Genomic DNA, 18,888 nt, shown 5'->3' on the forward strand with positions numbered 1-18,888 from the left:
ACAATTCCTCCTCACATTGCTGCCCTTTCTCTCTTACCTCTCTGCTATTGCCACTTCTGGGGTGGAGAAGCGAGATGCAAAATCATTTACACCAGAGGTCTCCAAACTGCAGCGAATGTGGCTCTTTGCTTGCCTTTATCTAGCCCTTGGGGCATTATTCCTTACACTGATACAATACACTGTTCCGTCCATTGACACCAGAGATGGGTCACTATTACCTCCACTGACACCAATTATGTCATTTTCTGCTCCTACTGACCATCAAGTCTGTGACATTGTTTACTTCAACCGATGCCAGGGCATTTTCTACTCAGTCTGGCCCCCCTAGAGTTTGAAGGGTAGTAAACTGGCCCTATGTGTTGAAAGTTTGGAGAACCCTAATTTACACAAATGGCCAGTCAGTTGCTTCTTATTGAATCTTATTAAACTGACCGTTTAATAATGTATTTGAATCAGCCGCAACTCTGACAGAAATGTCTCACACAGGCAGCACGCCTGTGAAGTGACTATCACAAGTGGAGTCGATATCTGGAAAACACCCAAGGGAACAATGGTATGGAACTAGTTCCATGGAGTTACCCCTGGTTCACACCTATGCATTTTTTTGTGTGTTTTCAGTTTTGCAGAAACACACTACAGTCCATTTAATATGGTTTCCTATGGGTCACGTTCACATCTGTGCCTTTTAAAGAATGGGATTGGGACTTTTTTCTGGTTTTTGGTTTTATAGACTTCAATGGATCAAAAGTGTATATTGAAAAATGCAAAATGCTTCTGGAAGATGCAAACTGCAACCAGGCCTTAGTTTTGTTCCCCCTCCAAGCAGAACTGGAGGCCAGAATGATATGTTCTTGGCTATGCATCTCCCAGGAGGCTGCAAGAGCCAGCAGGAGAGCGGGCATGGCATGTCGGTGGTAGCTGGCTGCCTGCACCTAAGAGAGGGAGCCAACTGAAGAGAACCAAGATGGCAGCACGGCACCTGGCGTATGTCACGCAAACATAACGGGACGATACTGGAATCACTGTGCTGTTGGGCATGTGATATAACGGGGAACACAGCACTACAGACAAGGGGGCAAAACAATGGAGGGAGGGTTGGGTACCACTTTAATTTGGCAATTTGTATTAGTAATATAATATCTTATTTGCACTATAGCTGTTTTACAGTTATTTGCAGTTTGAATGATGTATTGGACCTTAGGTTGGCCATACACAAAACAATTTATGAATTATCAAAAAGACACATATTGGGTGTTATTTACGAAAGGCAAATCCACTCTGCACTACAAGTGAAAACTAAGGCTCAGATTCACAGAGGAGATACGACTATGTATCGCCAGATACGCTGTCGTATCTCTGCGTTGTGCCATCGTATCTATGCGCCTGATTCTTAGAATCAGTTACGCATACATTTCTATTAGATCCGACTGGCGTAAGTCTCTTACGCCGTCAGATCGTAACTGCATATTTACGCTGGCCGCTAGGGGCGTGTACGCCGATTTACGCCTAGAAATATGTAAATCAGCTAGATACGCGAATTCACGAACGTACGCCCGGCCGACGCATTACAGATACGCCGTTTACGTTAGGCTTTTCCCGGCGTAAAGTTACCCCTGCTATATGGTGGCGTACATGCGGCGTACCAATGTTAAGTATGGACGTCGTTCCCGCGTCAAATTTTGAATTTTTTACGTTGTTTGCGTAAGTCGTCCGTGAATGGGGCTGGATGTCATTTACGTTCACGTCGAAACCAATACGTCCTTGCGGCGTACTTTGGAGCAATGCACACTGGGAAATTCCACGGACGGCGCATTCGCCGTTCGTGAAAAACGTCAATCATGTCGGGTCATGGATATTTTACATAAAACATGCCCCCCTGTTCAACATTTGAATTAGGCGGGCTTATGCCGGCCGATTTACGCTACGCCGCCGCAACTTACGGAGCAAGTGCTTTGAGAATACTGCACTTGCAGTGGCGTAACGTAAATCGCATACGTTACGCCCGCGCAAAGATACGCGGATGTACAAGAATCTGGGCCTAAAAGTGCTAAGTGCACTTGAATTTGCACGGAAAGTGCACTTGGAAGTGCAGTCGCTGTAAATCTGAGGGGTAGATCTGAAATGAGGGGAAGCTCTGCTGATTTTATCATCCAATCATGTGCAAGCTAAAATGCTGTATTTTATTTTCCTTGCATGTCTCCCTCAGATCTACAGCGACTACACTTCCAAGTATACTTTCAGTGCAATTTCAAGTACACTTTGTAGTGCAAAGTGGATTTGCCTTTCGTAAATATTGTGAGCAAAACCGATCATTTTAATTACAGTTATTCTGATCGGTCTGGAAGGAAAATCTGATAGTAGGAATGTAGATAGATCAGTATGATCATTAAGCATATGGTGCATTGAGCAACCTTTTTTGATCTTATTTTATTTTTGTATCTCCTTTTATTATCGTCTGATTATATATCTCTATTATCTTCTGATTATATATTAATCGGATAGTAATCTGTCGATGATGCAATGGTATATAACATCATTTCATCTATGGCCACCACTAGGGAATCTGACTGCAAATCTGAAATTCAGGCACAAAAACATTAATGGAAATATACAACTCAACAGCCACAAAGAATATAAATCCTTTTGTGTGCACCTAATGCCTTTACAAACCCAGTTATTACCTGGTTAAACTAGTAGTGACATCATCACTGTACTGTACATAACCTGTGTTGAGAGCAGAGCAAGGGAGAGACCCACTAAATACAGGCTGCCTGTAGATAACTACAGAAGGGAAAAAGAGTCACCAGTTGCCCGTAAAAACCTGCACAACTCTGTTGCAAGCGAGAAAAAGAAAAAAGACCCACCTTAAAGTTGTATATTGTACAAGCAGACTTGTAAAGTGTAGGTCATTCCATCCAATGGGACCACATCCAGTGTTCTCTGGTACAGGGTAGGTGCTGATCTGTTGCAGGTATGACAATCCAACGCAATGATAATCAGGATCTTAGACTTTATTGGTCCAATTCCACTGTCTGATGTCTTCAGGATGCTAAATTGATCCTTAATCATCAACAAAGGCCAAAGTAGAGTAAAACTAGAACGGTAGCAGAGGACACTAGAACCATACACATGGTGGGATGGATCCCAGATGTTCCAGGTGTCTGTAATACATTTCCTGCACACCTTCCTGACATCAGTGAACGGATAATGATCGGCACCATGGGACTGTCACATTATTAGTGTAGTCCCTGCTCGCTTCTGTGAAATCAGGAAACGAGAAGTTCAATCGTCTTTCTAGAAGTATATAATGGGCAGGCAGTTGACAAAGGGAGGGGCATTCATATGAAAACTTAAAACCTCAGTGTACTGGAGAAACACCCTCTGTATTGTGTATGTGGTCATATTATTTACCGTGTACAGCTCAGAATGTACAGGCAAGAAATACTTCCTTTAAAGGTTCCCAGAACAATCTTTACATTTTATGAAACAGTTAGGCCCCGTACACACGACCGAGGAACTCGACGTGCCAAACACATCAAGTTCCTCGTCGAGTTCAGTGTGGAAGCCGCCGAGGAACTCGGCGGGCCGACTTTTCCCATTGACTAACGAGAAAATAGAGAACATGTTCTCTTTTCGGCCCGACGAGTTCCTCGTCGGCTTCCTCGCTGAAAAGTGTACACACGACCGAGTTTCTTGCCAGAATCCAGCTCCGACCGAGTTTCTGGCTGAATTCTGCTGAGAAACTCGGTCGTGTGTACGGGGCCTGATATTTAAAATTTGTATCTGTAGTCTGAAGCCAGAACTGTAATGCCTTGTACACACGGTCGAACTTTTGACCATGCAAAAGTCCGCCGTAAGTCTGTTGGAAGTCCGACGGAAAGATAGAGAACAGGTTCTCTATTCAAGGACCGTCGGACTTCCGAGAAAAAAAGTCCGATGGAGGATAAACACGGCCGGACTTTCCGAGAAAAAAACCGCCTGTTGGGCTTTTTTCTCGGAAAGTCCGGCTGTGTGTACAAGACATCAGAATACAGAAAAAGGGGTAGATTCACGTACCTTTAGGCGGGCGTAGCGTATCTCCTATACGCTACGCCGCTGTAACTTTGAGAGGGGAGTTTGGTATTTTCAAAGATTTTGCCGCCGTAGTTACGGCGGCGTAGCGTATTAGGGCCGGCGTAAGCCCGCCTAATTTAAATGTTGAAGCTGTGGGCGTGTTTTATGTATATTAACTGTGACCCCACGTAAATGACGTTTCGATCGAACGGCGCATGCGCCGTCCGTGGACTTTTCCCAGTGCACATGCTCCAAAAGACGTCGGCAAATCGTCATGCTTTTGACGTGAACGTAAATTACGGCCAGCCCCATTCACGGACGAGTTACGCAAACAACGTAAAATTTGAAAGATTCGAGGCGGTCCCGGCGTCCATACTTAACATTGGCTGCGCCATGTTTTTGGTGGTTTATCTTTACGCCTGAAAACCCCTTACGTATACTGCGACGGTCGGGCGTACGTTCGTGAATAGGCGTATCTAGCTGATTTACATATTTATAGCGTAAATATGTAGTTAAGATACGACGGAGTAGGAGACTTACGCCGGTCGTATCTTAGCAATATTTAAGCGTATCTCAGTTTGAGAATACGCTTAAATATACGACGGCGGGGATTCAGACTTACGACGGCGTATCTACTGATACGCCCGTTGTAAGTCTTTATGAATCTACCCCAAAGTGTCAAACTCAACACATAAAGTCAAAAGAAAAGGATTCGCCCCGGGACTTTAAATGAAGTGGGTAAAGTTTCCGCCAGTAAAAATAACAGTCATTGTATAGTATATAATTTATTCAAGTAAAATTCTTTACATGCGTAGAGTAAAAATGTTACATACATAACACCAACAATTGCCAATTGAAACAATACATAGACAGTAAATATTAGTACGCAAGTATAATAGTGGACAGAGTACACGGGCATCATACTACCTGACCAGCCTAGTTTCGCAAGATCCAGCTCGCTCTTCAGGGGTGTGTAACACTGTACCTAGGATGAAAAAGTATATGTTTGGCAATCTGGCATAGTATTCGTTGTAAAGTCACAGGGCAGGAGGGGTTGTAAGTACTCATACTCACCACTGAGCTTGACCATGGCTACAAATATGCGGCCCCAAGACGGCAGGAGCAACTGTGCCGCCGCACGGGCCTATTGATTTAGACGTGGACGTAAACGACGTAAATCCTTATTCACGGACGACTTACGCAAACGACGTAAAACGGGACAAGCCGTCGTATCTTAGATAGGTTTAAGTGTATCTCTGTTTGAGAATACACTTAAACCTAGGTCGGCGCAGATTCTGAGTTAGGTCGGCGTATCTACTGATACGCCGACCTAACTCTACCTGAATCTAGCTATATTACAATAGAAGATCAACAACTATACTCCCAATATGCTGTACACTATAAAAATAGAATATACACCCATATAATGCTATCCTAAAGCAATTCATCTTCTTTCCAGAATATGCTGATGGTCAGAGGATAGTAGGAGGGTGGTGCTTTTCTCAATGTGTTTCTCAGAACAAGTCTGATATACTGGGGAATATACGGATCTATTGTAGCGTGATACCATGCCTAGGTGAACTATGCTTCATGGGAGACTGCATGGGGTTAAAAATGAGCTGCATGCTATCAAGCTGCCATACCCATGAAGAGCAAATCAATCTTGTGTGCTTAAGGTTGAGTTCACACTACTGCAAATTGTATGCGGTTTCATCGCATCCAATTCACATGTTAGGAGATTGCGACCGACTCTCTAAGGTTCACACATCTCCAAAGCGTCCTCTGCGTCTTCTGGTCTGTTTCAGGTCCAAATTCAGCCAAAAACTTGTAATGAAATCGTACCTGAAATGGTGAACAGGGACGCACCGGACCCGCTCCATGCGGAACCATGGTGGAACCTCCAAGCGGAGGTTCCACGTAATTTTTTTTTAAAAGCCAGCAGCTACAAATACTGCAGCTGATGACTTTTAAAATATGGACACTTACCTGTCCAGCGCGCCCGCGATGTCAACAGCCGAAGGCCGAACAATCGTTTGTTTCTCGGCTGCACCCGCCGCCATCCTCAGTGAGGTAATCAGGAAGTAAAGCATTGCCCTATTCGCTTGCGCGAATAGGGCGGCGCGCAGTCACTGATCCCCGCTCTCTCCAGGGAACAGTGTGTTTCCCAGAAGATAGCGCGGCGCGCGGGAGTGTATTCCCAGAAGTGGTGCAAATACCTGTCTTAGACAGGTATCTGCACCCCCCTCCCCCCTGAAAGGTGCCAAATGTGACACCGGAGGGGAGTAGGGTTCCGAAAAGCGGAAGTTCCAATTTTGGATGGAACTACGACAGGCTGGTTGTACCCAAGTTGATAAAGTGGGTATAATCAGCCTTCCCATACATGGTTCGAACATCCTGCTGAACGTGTTGAGATTTGAACCATCTATGGCCGGCTTAACATATCAGTGGATCCCCTATATACTCCTAGAGATTTCCCCAGATCGCCTAGAAATCAGTCCATTCAAGTTGCTGCCTACTATTGTGTTATTCTTCTTTAGAATCTTTATGACCATGATCGTTGACATTAGATATATTACTTAGGTTCCCTCTAATGGTCATAGACCTTTATGCCGATTACTAGGGGTCTGGGTGGAGTGTGAGGATACCCATTTTTAGGTAGACGATACCTTCAAACTGCTCTCGGACTTGTAGCGGCATTGGGCGCCCCCAGCTGAAGAGACATACAAAATATGTAATAGAAAAAATGTAGAGAAATACAATACAAACACAGAAGTAAACTCTGCATGTTCATTATTTGTGCATACAGTACATTGTGATGTAAATTCTGATACGTAACATTGGCATTACAACAAATAGAGCAGCAACTGTTAACATTTTTATACGTCCAAAAACAAAAATGCCTTTCACATTAGCAGGGGCGTACCTAGAACATTTGGCACCCGGGGCGGATCCAATATCTGGCACCCCCCCCCCCGGTAAAATGTAAAAACACCCCACTGTGCCCCCTGCATCCTTCAACATCTCTTTGTCACTACTGTGTACCCCCCCACAACTGCACCACGGGACCCCTTTACATTTCACAGCACTCTGGACCCCTTTACATTACACAGCACCCTGCATCTCTGGACCCCTTACATTACACAGCACCCTGCATCTCTGGACCCCTTACATTACACAGCACCCTGCATCACTGGACCCCTTTAAATTACACAACACCCTGCACCTCTGGACCCCTTTACATTACACATCACCTCTGGACCCCTTTACATTACACAGCACTTCTGGACCCCTTTACATTACACAGCACCCTGCACCTCTGGACCCCTTTACATTACACAGCACCCTGCACCTCTGGACCCCTTTACATTACACAGCACCCTGCATCACTAGACCCCTTACATTACACAGCACCCTGCACCTCTGGACCCCTTTACATTACACAGCACCCTGCACCTCTGGACCCCTTTACATTACACAGCACCCTGCACCTCTGGACCCATTTACATTACACAGCACCCTGCACCTCTTTACATTAAACAGCACCCTGCACCTCTGGACCCCTTTACATTACACACCACCCTGCACCTCTGGATCCCTTTACATTACACAGCACCCTGCATCTCTGGACCCCTTTACATTACACAGCACCTCTGGACCCCTTTACATTACACATCACCTCTGGACCCCTTTACATTACACATCACCTCTGGACCCCTTTACATTACACAGCACTTCTGGACCCCTTTACATTACACAGCACCCTGCACCTCTGGACCCCTTTACATTACACAGCACCCTGCATCACTGGACCCCTTACATTACACAGCACCCTGCACCTCTGGACCCCTTTACATTACACAGCACCCTGCACCTCTGGACCCCTTAACATTACACATCACCCTGTATCTCTGGACCCCTTTACATTACACAGCACCCTGCATCTCTGGACCCCTTACATTACACAGCACCCTGCACCTCTGGACCCCTTTACATTACACATCACCCTGTATCTCTGGACCCCTTTACATTACACAGCACCCTGCATCTCTGGACCCCTTACATTACACAGCACCCTGCACCTCTTTACATTAAACAGCACCCTGCACCTCTGGACCCCTTTACATTACACAGCACCCTGCACCTCTGGACCCCTTTACATTACACAGCACCCTGCACCTCTGGACCCCTTTACATTACACAGCACCCTGAATCTCTGGACCCCTTACATTACACAGCACCCTGCACCTCTGGACCCCTTTACATTACACTGCACTTCTGGACCCCTTTACATTACACAGCACCCTGCATCTCTGAACCCCTTTACATTACACTGCACCTCTTGACCCCTTTACATTGCACAGCATCCTGCACCTCTGGACCCCTTACAGAATACAGAACCCCCTCAGAATACAGAATCCCCCCTCATATACAGAACCACCCCCTACAATACAGAACCCCCCCCCCCACAATACAGAACCCCCCCTATACAGATACCACCCGCCTACAATACAGAACTCCCCCCACACAATACAGAACCCCCCAGAATACAGAACCCCCCTCATATACAGAACCCCCCCCCATACAGATACCACCCCCTACAATACACAACACCCCCCCCCACAATACAGAACCCCCCAGAATACAGAACCCCTCTCATATACAGAAACCACCCCCTACAATACAGAACACCCCCCCCCCCACAATACAGAACCACCCCAGAATACAGAATACCCCCTCATATACAGAACCACCCCCTACAATACAGAACACCCCCCCCAGAATACAGAACCCCCCATACAGATACCACCCCCTACAATACAGAACACACCCCCCCCCACAATACAGAACCCCCCCAGAATACAGAACCCCCCTATACAGATACCACCCCCCTACAATACAGAACTCCACCTCCTACAATACAGAACACCCCCCCCACAATACAGAACCCCCCCTCATGTACAGCACACCCCCCCCTCATATACAGAACACACCCCCCCTTACAATAGTGCACACACCCCCCTTGCCTTCAGACCCATAATGCCGTCAGACAGATGATCATCAGCGCGCCGCGTGTTACACTGTCTACACACACAGGCAGCACAGCACAGGGGGAGGCGGCTGCAGCTTCACGCTCCTCGGCGGTGTGACTGTCAGTGTCAGACAGTCACAGCCGTATCTATCAGAGCCGCGGGCGCTGCGCTGCCACAGAGAAAGGGATAATTGCGGTCCCGGGTATGGGTACGGCTTGCACGAGTCACCCCCCCCCCTGAAAAGCCACGCTTCAGCTGTGTCTTACCATAGACTGCCGCTAGCGCTGCCTCCCTGTTACCGTGCGACGCGCCATCATCATGCTGCACGCTAAGTAGTCCTCTTCATTCGCGGAGGGGGTTGCGTTGGCCTGACACCCCCCCCAGTGTGTGGCACCCGGTGCGGCCCGCCCCCTCCGCCCCATGCTTAGTACGCCTCTGCACATTAGCCTAAATATTCAAACAATAGCAATTAAAGATTAAGTTCACCTTTAAGAGAAAAACAAATGCACATATATTTGCAGGAATTTTTTATTTGCAATATGTTACAACCTAAATACAAACTGAGCTAACGGTGGACTTTAACTACAGTAAGTCCTCGTACAGACGACCCAACATGTCCGATGAAAACGGTCCGTGGACCGTTTTCATCGGACATGTCCGCTGTAATCATTTGGTCTGATGGTGTGTACAGCCATCAGACCAAATGAATTCCGCACGGACAGAATACGAGGTGACGATGCGGTGACGTGACGGCGACGATGAGGCGGCGACGTACGCGAACCCGGAAGTTCAATGCTTCCACGCATGCGTCGAATCACTTCAACGCGATGCGCGGGTTCTCGGGCCAGCGGACATGTCCGATGAGTCGTACTGACCATCGGACATGTCCGGCGGACAGGCTTCCAGCGGACATGTTTCTTAGCATGCTAAGAAACAGTTGTCCGCGGGAAACCTGTCCGGTCGGCTGGTAAAAATTGTCCGATCGGCCCTACACACGACCGAACATGTCTGCTGAAACTGGTCCGACGAACCAGTTTCAGCGGACATGTTCGGTCGTGTGTACGAGGCCTTACAGATCTGCAGGAGACATGCATAGCACCAGCGATCTGCTAATCACTGGTTTCCCCGCATCCAATTTGCATGTCAGGAGATTGTGACTGGCTCTCTATGGAGTCGGTTCACACATCTCCGGAGCTTTTGTGTCCTGTGCGTCTTCTGGTCCGTTTCAGGTCCCAATTCAGCCAAATATTTGGATGGAAATCGGACCTGAAACGGTGAACAGGGACGCACCAGACCTCTGCTGTGAGCCGCTCCATGCAGCAGTGTGAACCCAGCCTTGAAGTCAATGGGACTGTGCTGCAATCACATGCCAAACACTTGGCGCACAGTTTTGGCACAGAATTTCGAACACCCTTTAACCTGGTTCTTAGCCACTTTGCAGATTGCTTTTCAGAAGGTTGGCTTTCATGAAAGAGGTCTTAGGGAGTCAATCAGGTGTAGTCATAATGTTATCTCCATGCTTCAGTTGTTCTGTACAGCAAACACATTTCTGTTATTTAGGCTTCATACAGGATATCTTTTTAGGCATTAACTTTGGTACTTTTTCTGGTACTAGGATCTAGGGACTAGTGAAACAAAGAACAATTGCACATATTATTAGCCCTGCTTTGTTAAAAGTTGAACTCTGAGGAAAAAAAAAAATTTTTGCTATCTAAAAATAAATACCTCTGATGCCGCGTACACATGGTCGTATTTTGTGATGAAATAAAACGACGTTTTTAAAAACATTATTTAAAATGATCGTGTGTGGGCTTCACATCGTTTTTTGTCTTCTAAAAAATGACCAAAAACGTTTTTCAAAATGTCGTTTTTTGTGTCATAAAAAATGATCGCGTGTGGGCTAAAACGACGTTGTAAACCCGCGCATGCTCAGAAGCAAGTTATGAGACCGGAGCTTGAATGGAACAGAGTGCCGTCGTACATGTTGTACGTAACCATGCTTTGCTAGAGCATTTTCAGAAAACGATGGTGTGTGGGCAACGTCGTTTTTTATGATGAAGTTAGAAAAACTTTGTTTTTTTTTCATGATGAAAAACGTTGTTTTATTTCATCACAAAAAACGACCGTGTGTATGCGGCATAAGGATGTGTTTATCAATAACCCATCAATGGATAATGCCAAGTTGGGCAAAACTCTTAGCTTCATTCATCCTGGATACAACTGTAAGTACTTAGCTTAGCCCATGCTGAGACTCACAGAATAGTAGCCAATTGGCTTCTAACTTCCTCTTATTCAATTGACATAAAAAAAAATTCAAGCTGATTGGTTTCCATGCAGAGCTGCACCAGATTTTGCACTCCTCAGTTTTAGTAAATCAACCCGACAATTCTGGCTCTCATACAGAGGATAGTGGATTGTTCACTCTCCACCTTCCTCTTCCCGCTTCCATTCTCAAAACATTTTGCATTATTTCACAAAATGCAGGGAATTATGTGAATGGATGAGGGGAGACTGTGACGTTCATCTACTCCTCCTCCTACCTTGTCCATGTACTGTCCACACACACACGAGACACCCATCTTTAGAAGAAATGCATTGTTACGTATCAAATGTCTAAAAATATTTTTTTTTTCCCAGAGTTCAGTACAGTACATATTTCCTTACGTTAGTAGTCTCCAAACTTTTCAGTACAGTAGGTCACATCATATATTTTACAACCCCCCAACCCCCCACATCAGGGTCCCCATCAGATTCCCTCCTACATCAGAGATCGCTTTGGTCTCCATCAGAATCTCCCTTACGTCAGCGTTCCCATCAAGGTCTTTTGTTTCTATGTAAGGGGTGGTATTGAAGCTTAGACCATAGGCTGCCTCTGCTGATCTTAATTCTCAATTTGTGAACATTATGGATATGCCACTGACCCTAGTTGCAGGCTTAACAATTTGTAGTAGGCCGGATATGGAGACCCGTGTCTTTTGTTATAAAGACAAGAAAGTGTCCTGCAGTCCTGGCGCAGCCAATGGCTCTTATTGTGTGGCTGGAGCCACATCGAGACTAAAATCCTATAATTGGCTACACAAGAGCCTACTGGAATTTACATTTCAAGGCACCCTGTAAAATGATAAACAATCTCAAGGCACCCTTTAAAATTATAGACAATCTCAAGGCACCCTTTAAAATTATAGACAATCTTAAGGCACCCTGTAAAATTAAGGGTAGTCTTAAAGCGGGGGTTCACCCTATTAAAAAAAAAAAAAAATTTTTTTTTTATTCTAGCATTACATTCGGCATCGTAGCGCGAGCTACAGTATGCCGGTCTTACATTTTTTATCCCCGTACTCACTGTGCTATTGTACATTGAAGATTCCGGGGAATGGGCGTTCCTATGGAGAGAGAAGGTGATTGACGGCCGGCCCTGGCACGTCACGCTTCTCCGGAAATAGCCGAAATAGGCTTGGCTCTTCACGGCGCCTGCGCATAGCCTGTGCGCAGGCGCCGTGAAGAGCCGAGACCTACTCCGGCTGTCTTCGGGGAGCGTGACGTGCCAGAGCCGGCCGTCAATCATCCTCCCTCTCCATAGGCATGCCCATTCCCCGCGGGAGTCGGAATCTTCAATGTGCAATAGCACAGTGAGTACGGGGATAAAAAATGTAAGACCGGCATACTGTAGCTCGCGCTACGATGCCGAATGTAATGGTATAATGATGTTAAGGAGGGTGAACCACCGCTTTAAGTTGAGGCACCCCATTCTAAAATGTAAGCAACTATTCTAATAGCTTTACACAATGCAGTAACATCCACATGTAGGACACCCAACATTAGAGGTGATTTATTCTTTCAAAGCAAATACATTTTTGCACACTGGTACTGACTAGTATTCCTATGTTTCTCTTCTCTCTCAATTTCTCTCCATCAGTCAGCTTTTGTCATCTCAGGGCTGAGGGAGAGGGGCACAGGAGGGTCAAACAAGGATGCTGTGGAGGCAACAGACATCCTCCTTATTAACTGATAGCGTCATTGGTTGTTAGGTTGCCAGTATCTAGAAAGTCATAATGGTACATAATGAAAAACCGTGGCTTTGTGTAACTAAAGGGCATTTTGCCAAGGCACCCCTGACTATACCTCAAGGCATCCCAGGGTACCCAGGCCTGGTAGAAAAAGGCTGTAATAGAGTAATGTCGCATACACACCATCACTTTATGTGATGAAAAAAAACGAAATTTTCTGTGAAGTAAAAAACGACGTTTTTGAAACTTCAATTTTCAAAGACGAAGTTGCCTACACACCATCGTTTTTCTCACAATGTTCTAGCAAAGCGAGGTTACGTTCTCACCACTTTTTCCATTGAAGCTCGCTTCTGGGCATGCGCGGGTGTAAAAACGTCTTTTTAAACGACGTTTTTTGCTACACACTCAATTTCTGTGAAGTAAAAAACGACGTTTTGAAAAACGACACATAAAATTGAAGCATGCTTCAATTTTTTTGGTCGTTTTTTACAAGACATAAAACAAAGTTTTCCCCCACACACGGTCAATTAAAGTGACGTTTTTAAAAACGTCATTTTTTTCCATCACTTTATGTGTGTACAGGGCATGAGGAATGATTAAATCCCTTTTCAGATTTTTTTTGCTTTCTGTGTGTAGCTGAAGAGATTTCTATTCACTTCCTATCCTAGAGATGCAAAAAGAAATAAGAACAAGTCAGTCAAAACTGAATGGAATTTTCCTAGACATTTGTCACAGGAACAAGTTTCCTCAATAGATGATATTCCCTGACCTATTGCTTTCATGGCAACTCAACATTTTTGCATTATCCCTTAAGCAAGGGATCCCCAAACCCCATGCCAGCCCTCCGCCCCGTGTCCGACAAGAGGGGACAGACATCTATAAGGAGGGCTCCGCTGATGGGGACACTGATGTAAGGAGGGACTCCGCTGATGGGGACAGACACATGTAAGGAGGGCTCCACTGATGGGGACACTGATGTAAGGAGGGACTCCGCTGATGGGGACAGACACATGTAAGGAGGGCTCCACTGATGGGGACACAAGATGTAAGGAGGGCTCCGCTGATGGCGACAGACACATGTAAGGAGGGCTCCGCTGATGGGGACACTGATGTAAGGAGGGACTCCGCTGATGGGGACAGACACATGTAAGGAGGGCTCCACTGATGGGGACAGACACATGTAAGGAAGGCTCCGCTTATGTTGACACTGATGTAAGTAGGGGCTCAGCTGATGGGGACACCAGATGTAAGGAGGGGCTCCGTGGCTGGGGACACAAGATGTAAGAAAGGGGTTCCGCTGCTGGAGACACTGATGTAAGGAGGGAGTCCGCTGCTGGAGACACTGATGTAAGGAGGAAGTCCGCTGCTGGAGACACTGATGTAAGGAGGGGTTCTGCTGCTGGGGACAATGATGTAAGGAGGGGGTCCGCTGATAGGGACAGAGACAAGTAAGGAGGGCTACACTATTGAGGACACTGATGTAAGGAGGGCCCTACTGATGGGGACACTGATGTAAGATGGGGCTCTGCTGATGCAGACACTAATGTAAGGAGGGGCTCTGCTGGGGGCACCTGATGTAAGGACAGATTCTGCTGGGGGCACCTGATGTAAGGACGGACTCCGCTGGGGGCACCTGATGTAAGGTTGGACTCTGCTGGGGGCACCTGATGTAAGGATGGACTCTGCTGGGGACACCTGATGTAAGGACGGACTCTGCTGGGGGCACCCGATGAAAGGACGGACTCCGCTGGGGGCACCTGATGTAAGGAGGGACTCCGCTGGGGGCACTTGATGGCATCTGGTGGCAGGAGATGTGACAGGTGATACTCTCAGGGCTCCCACTGATTATGCATTATGGTGAGTTGATTGATTTAATTTCATATTACAATGTAATATTAGAAATAATCCACTTCAATCATCCTGACACCATAACAATCATGGTGTCGGGATGATTGAAGCGCGGTGTTTGGAGTATCTTTATCTGCTGATTGTTAAACTTTCTGAAATACACATATTTCTATTGTGGTGTAGGATCTCTCTCTCTCTCTCTCTCTCTCCCTCCACCTCTCGCTCCATCCCTCATTCATCTTGGACTCTAACCACACCCCCATTTAAACCTCGCCCTCTTTAAGCCATGCCCAATATTCTGCTTAAACCATGTCCATTTTTCGCCATGGCATAATATATCCCAATACGCTGTCCACAGCACCATCCTGTGGAGCGACACATTTTTCTTTCCCCGCTATGCCACGCCTACAAATGAATACACTGGCCCAGATTCAAGTAGAATCGCGCAATATTTGCGTGGGCAAAGAGCAAATTTTTTTCTCTGCGCCCACACAAATATTGCGCTTTGCCCGCGATTCACGGAGCAGTTGCTCCGTAAATTGCGCGGGCAATATGCTAAGCAGCCGGGCGCAAGGCTGCCTAATGTAAATGATCCCGCCGGGGGCGGGAATCATTTAAATTAGGCGCGCTCCCGCGCCGAGCGAACAGCGCATGCTCCGTCGGGAAACTTTCCCGACGTGCATTGCGGCAAATGACGTCGCAAGGACGTCATTTGCTTGTAAGTGAACGTGAATGGCGTCCAGCGCCATTCACGGTTCACTTACGTAAACGACGTTAAATTTGAACGTCGCGAGCGGGAGGCGCAGCTATACTTTAGCATTGGCTGCGCCTGCTATTAGCAGGAGCAACCTTATGCTAAAGGCGCCGTACGGAAACTCCGTACCTTGCGTAGGCAGGGCCCGCGCAACTTTTGTGAATCGGTGGTAGTATGCAATTTGCATACTACACACCGATCACAAAGGCCGCGCCCCCTAGCGGCCAACGCAAGAATGCAGCCTGGGATGTGAAGGCATAAGGAGGCTTATGTTTATCACATCCTAGGCTGCATTCGGTGTAACGAGGTTCCTGAATCAGGAGCACTCGTTACACCGGAGCAAGTAAGCACTTGCGCCGCGCAACTATGGTTGCGCGGGCGCAAGTGCTTCTTGAATCTGGGCCACTGCCCCCTAATTATATAAGAATCCGCCTAGAGGCAAAAAAATGCCCCTATAAATTTTTGTTACAATGTTGGCAACTATGCCTTAATATGGGGGTGGCGCTTTGGGGCGCGGGGGGGCTTGTCAAAAATGCGTGTTGTGTCTTTACTCACTTTTTACACTTTTTTGGTAAATGGGTAGGCCATACTGGCCAAGAATGTGGGAAAGAGGCCCTTGTCCCCATCAACAAGAACAAGGTGCTTGTGGGGGATCAGAGCAAAGCACCAAAGCCCCCCCCCCATGTTGAGGGAAGGTGGCTTGGTATGGTTCAGAAGGAGGAGGGCAGTGCTTGCTTACCCCCCCTTTACTGGCCTGCCAGGCTACATACTCAGATAAGGGCTCTGGTATGAATTTAGGGGGGGGGGGGGTGCACGCTGTTTTTTGTTTTTTAAGTTTGGCGTGGGGTTTCCCTTCAAGTCCATACCAGACCTAAAGGGCCTGGTATGGATTGGAGGGAGCCCCCCACGCTGTTTTTTTTCCAGAATTTTTCATTGCCTGCATTTTTTCTTTTACATTTAGCTGTCAGTGGGGAAGCCCCTGACAGCTGATGAGTCATTGAGTGTTAAGGATGCTCTTTAACAGCCAGCTATTCTTCACACAGAATTCAAATTGGTCGATCATTTTTCGAATCGTTCAGAAAATTAGGAATTCATTCGAAAATAAACAAAATGAAATGAAACAAAAAAAATTCTGAAATTATATTATTAACATAAAAAATCTATTCAGAACTAAACAAAACAATTTTTTTTCAGTTTGCACATATCTAAAAGCCGCTATTGGACTGAATCTACCTGGATCTACCCATTGCTGTGTGCTGTCAGTGAAGAGCAAGGCAGGTCAGATGGGAAACAAATCTCTTAATTCTCCATCAGGCTATGTCTACCCTACTTTAAAACTTCTCGGCCATATGCCTGTCAGTGTGATGGGTGCAGTGGGCATGGAGGGTTTGCATTGAGAAAAAAGTGTCCAATATGCACAGTACGGCCTCAGTGCCAAGCAGGCCCGGACTGGGACAAAAAATAGGCCCGGGCATTTTAGACTGAGCAGCCGGGGGGGGGGGGGGGGTTAATGATGTACCTCTGGACCCCTTTACATTATACAACACCCTGCACCTCTGGACCCCTTTACAATACACAGAACCTTGCACCTCTGGCCCCCTTACATTACACAGCACCCTGGACCCCTTTACATTACACAGCACTGCACCTTTGGACCCCTTTACATTACACAGCACCCTGCACCTCTGGACCCCTTTACATTACACAGCACCCTGCACCTCTGGGCCCCTTTACATTACGCAGCACAGTGCACCTCTGGACCCCTTTACATTACACAGCACCTTGCACCTCTGGACCCCTTTACATTACACAGCACCCTGCACCTCTGGACCCCTTTACATTACACAGTACCATGCACCTCTGGACCCTTTTACATTACACAGCCCCCCACAGTTTGTTACACAGACACCCCTAAGGCCCCATACACACGAGAGGATCCATCCGCTGGAATTGATCCGCGGACCGGCTCCAGCGGATAGATCCCCTGGTGTGTACGATCCAGCGGATCTGTTTCCGCAGATTTTTATCCCCTGGGATGGATTTCCAGCGGATAAAAATTTTAAGACATGCTTTAAAATCTATCCGCTTGAATCCATCCCAACGGATTGATCCGCTGGTCTGTACAGACTCACCGGATCAATCCGTCCGAATCAATCCCCCGCATGCGTCGTAATGATTCGACGCATGCGTGGAATTCCTTATATGACAGCGTCACGCACGTCGCCGCGTCATCATCGCGGCGACGGCGCGACACGTAATCGCGATGGGATTTCGGCGCGGATTTCGATCCGATAGTGAGTACACTCCATCGGATCAAAATCCTCGAAAATCCTCGAGAGGATTTATCCGCAGAAACGGTCCGGTGGACCGTATCCGCGGATAAATCCTCTCGTGTGTATGGGGCCTAACAGTTCTGGACCGCCTGCATGTTACACTGGAAGGAGACGTGACATGAGGCCCGCGGGCCACAGCGCCCCACCGGGCATATGCCCGGTATGCCCTATGGCCAGTCCGGGCCTGGTGCCAATCATTGACAGATTCTGACAGGTATATGAATTAGGTGCAGGCACTGACAATTTGGGTGCGACACTAAAAGGTGTCTACAGCACCAACCCCTTTATGAATCCCCCCCCCCCCCCCATAGTTTTGATCTACATTTGAAAATGCATGGTAATTTCACAAATAAATATGCATAAGACGTACAACTGAGAAACAAGATCTAAAAGGGCACAGTTTTATGTGTTCTTTTTATTGTTTGCCATGTATTATAAAACCCATGTTTAAAGAGGCCTTTCACAATGAAAAATATACTTGTAGACACACACACGTTTGAAAACGGCAAAGATTAGTCATCACCCTCCCAAGTTAAACTAATAACTCACAGTTCTTACCTTCCTGTCTACCTTCTTTATAGCCGTTGTCTTCCAATAGACCATTTTTCATAAAAAAAAAAAAATTGCTTGTGTTATTCATGTATAGTTCTTTCCAAGAGAAAATCAATCATCTAAAATCTATTTTAGATATGGATACATCCATGAAGATGCTAATTTATATGATGGCATACTTTTAAAACATTACTTGCTATACCATGTTATGAATGAATAAGCCTGAATCATTTCCAGCAGAGGTATGGCAGATTTTTGGGTGGAAATTGGAATTCCCTTTTCCATGCAACAGTTTCAATCAGTTGTGAAAT

At 46.5% G+C, this 18,888-nt stretch overlaps 1 protein-coding gene across 3 annotated transcripts in view; it reads right to left on the minus strand.

Moving 5' to 3' along the window:
* Positions 1 to 18,600, minus strand: part of PLD1 (phospholipase D1) — a 268,255-nt gene extending 249,655 nt beyond the window's left edge. For 2 of the 3 annotated variants that reach the window (XM_040349372.1, XM_040349367.1), the window contains exon 1: positions 2,865 to 3,276. The gene's annotated coding sequence lies outside the window, so the exon portion shown is untranslated. Of the gene's footprint in view, positions 1 to 2,864; positions 3,277 to 18,583 lie in introns of those variants that run through there. The other variant, XM_040349370.1, reaches the window with a different exon arrangement.
* Between the last annotated feature and the right edge of the window lie 288 nt (positions 18,601 to 18,888).

The sequence above is a fragment of the Rana temporaria genome, chromosome 4 (assembly GCF_905171775.1).
Source record: "Rana temporaria chromosome 4, aRanTem1.1, whole genome shotgun sequence".
In the NCBI taxonomy this organism is placed as follows: Eukaryota; Metazoa; Chordata; class Amphibia; order Anura; family Ranidae; genus Rana; species Rana temporaria.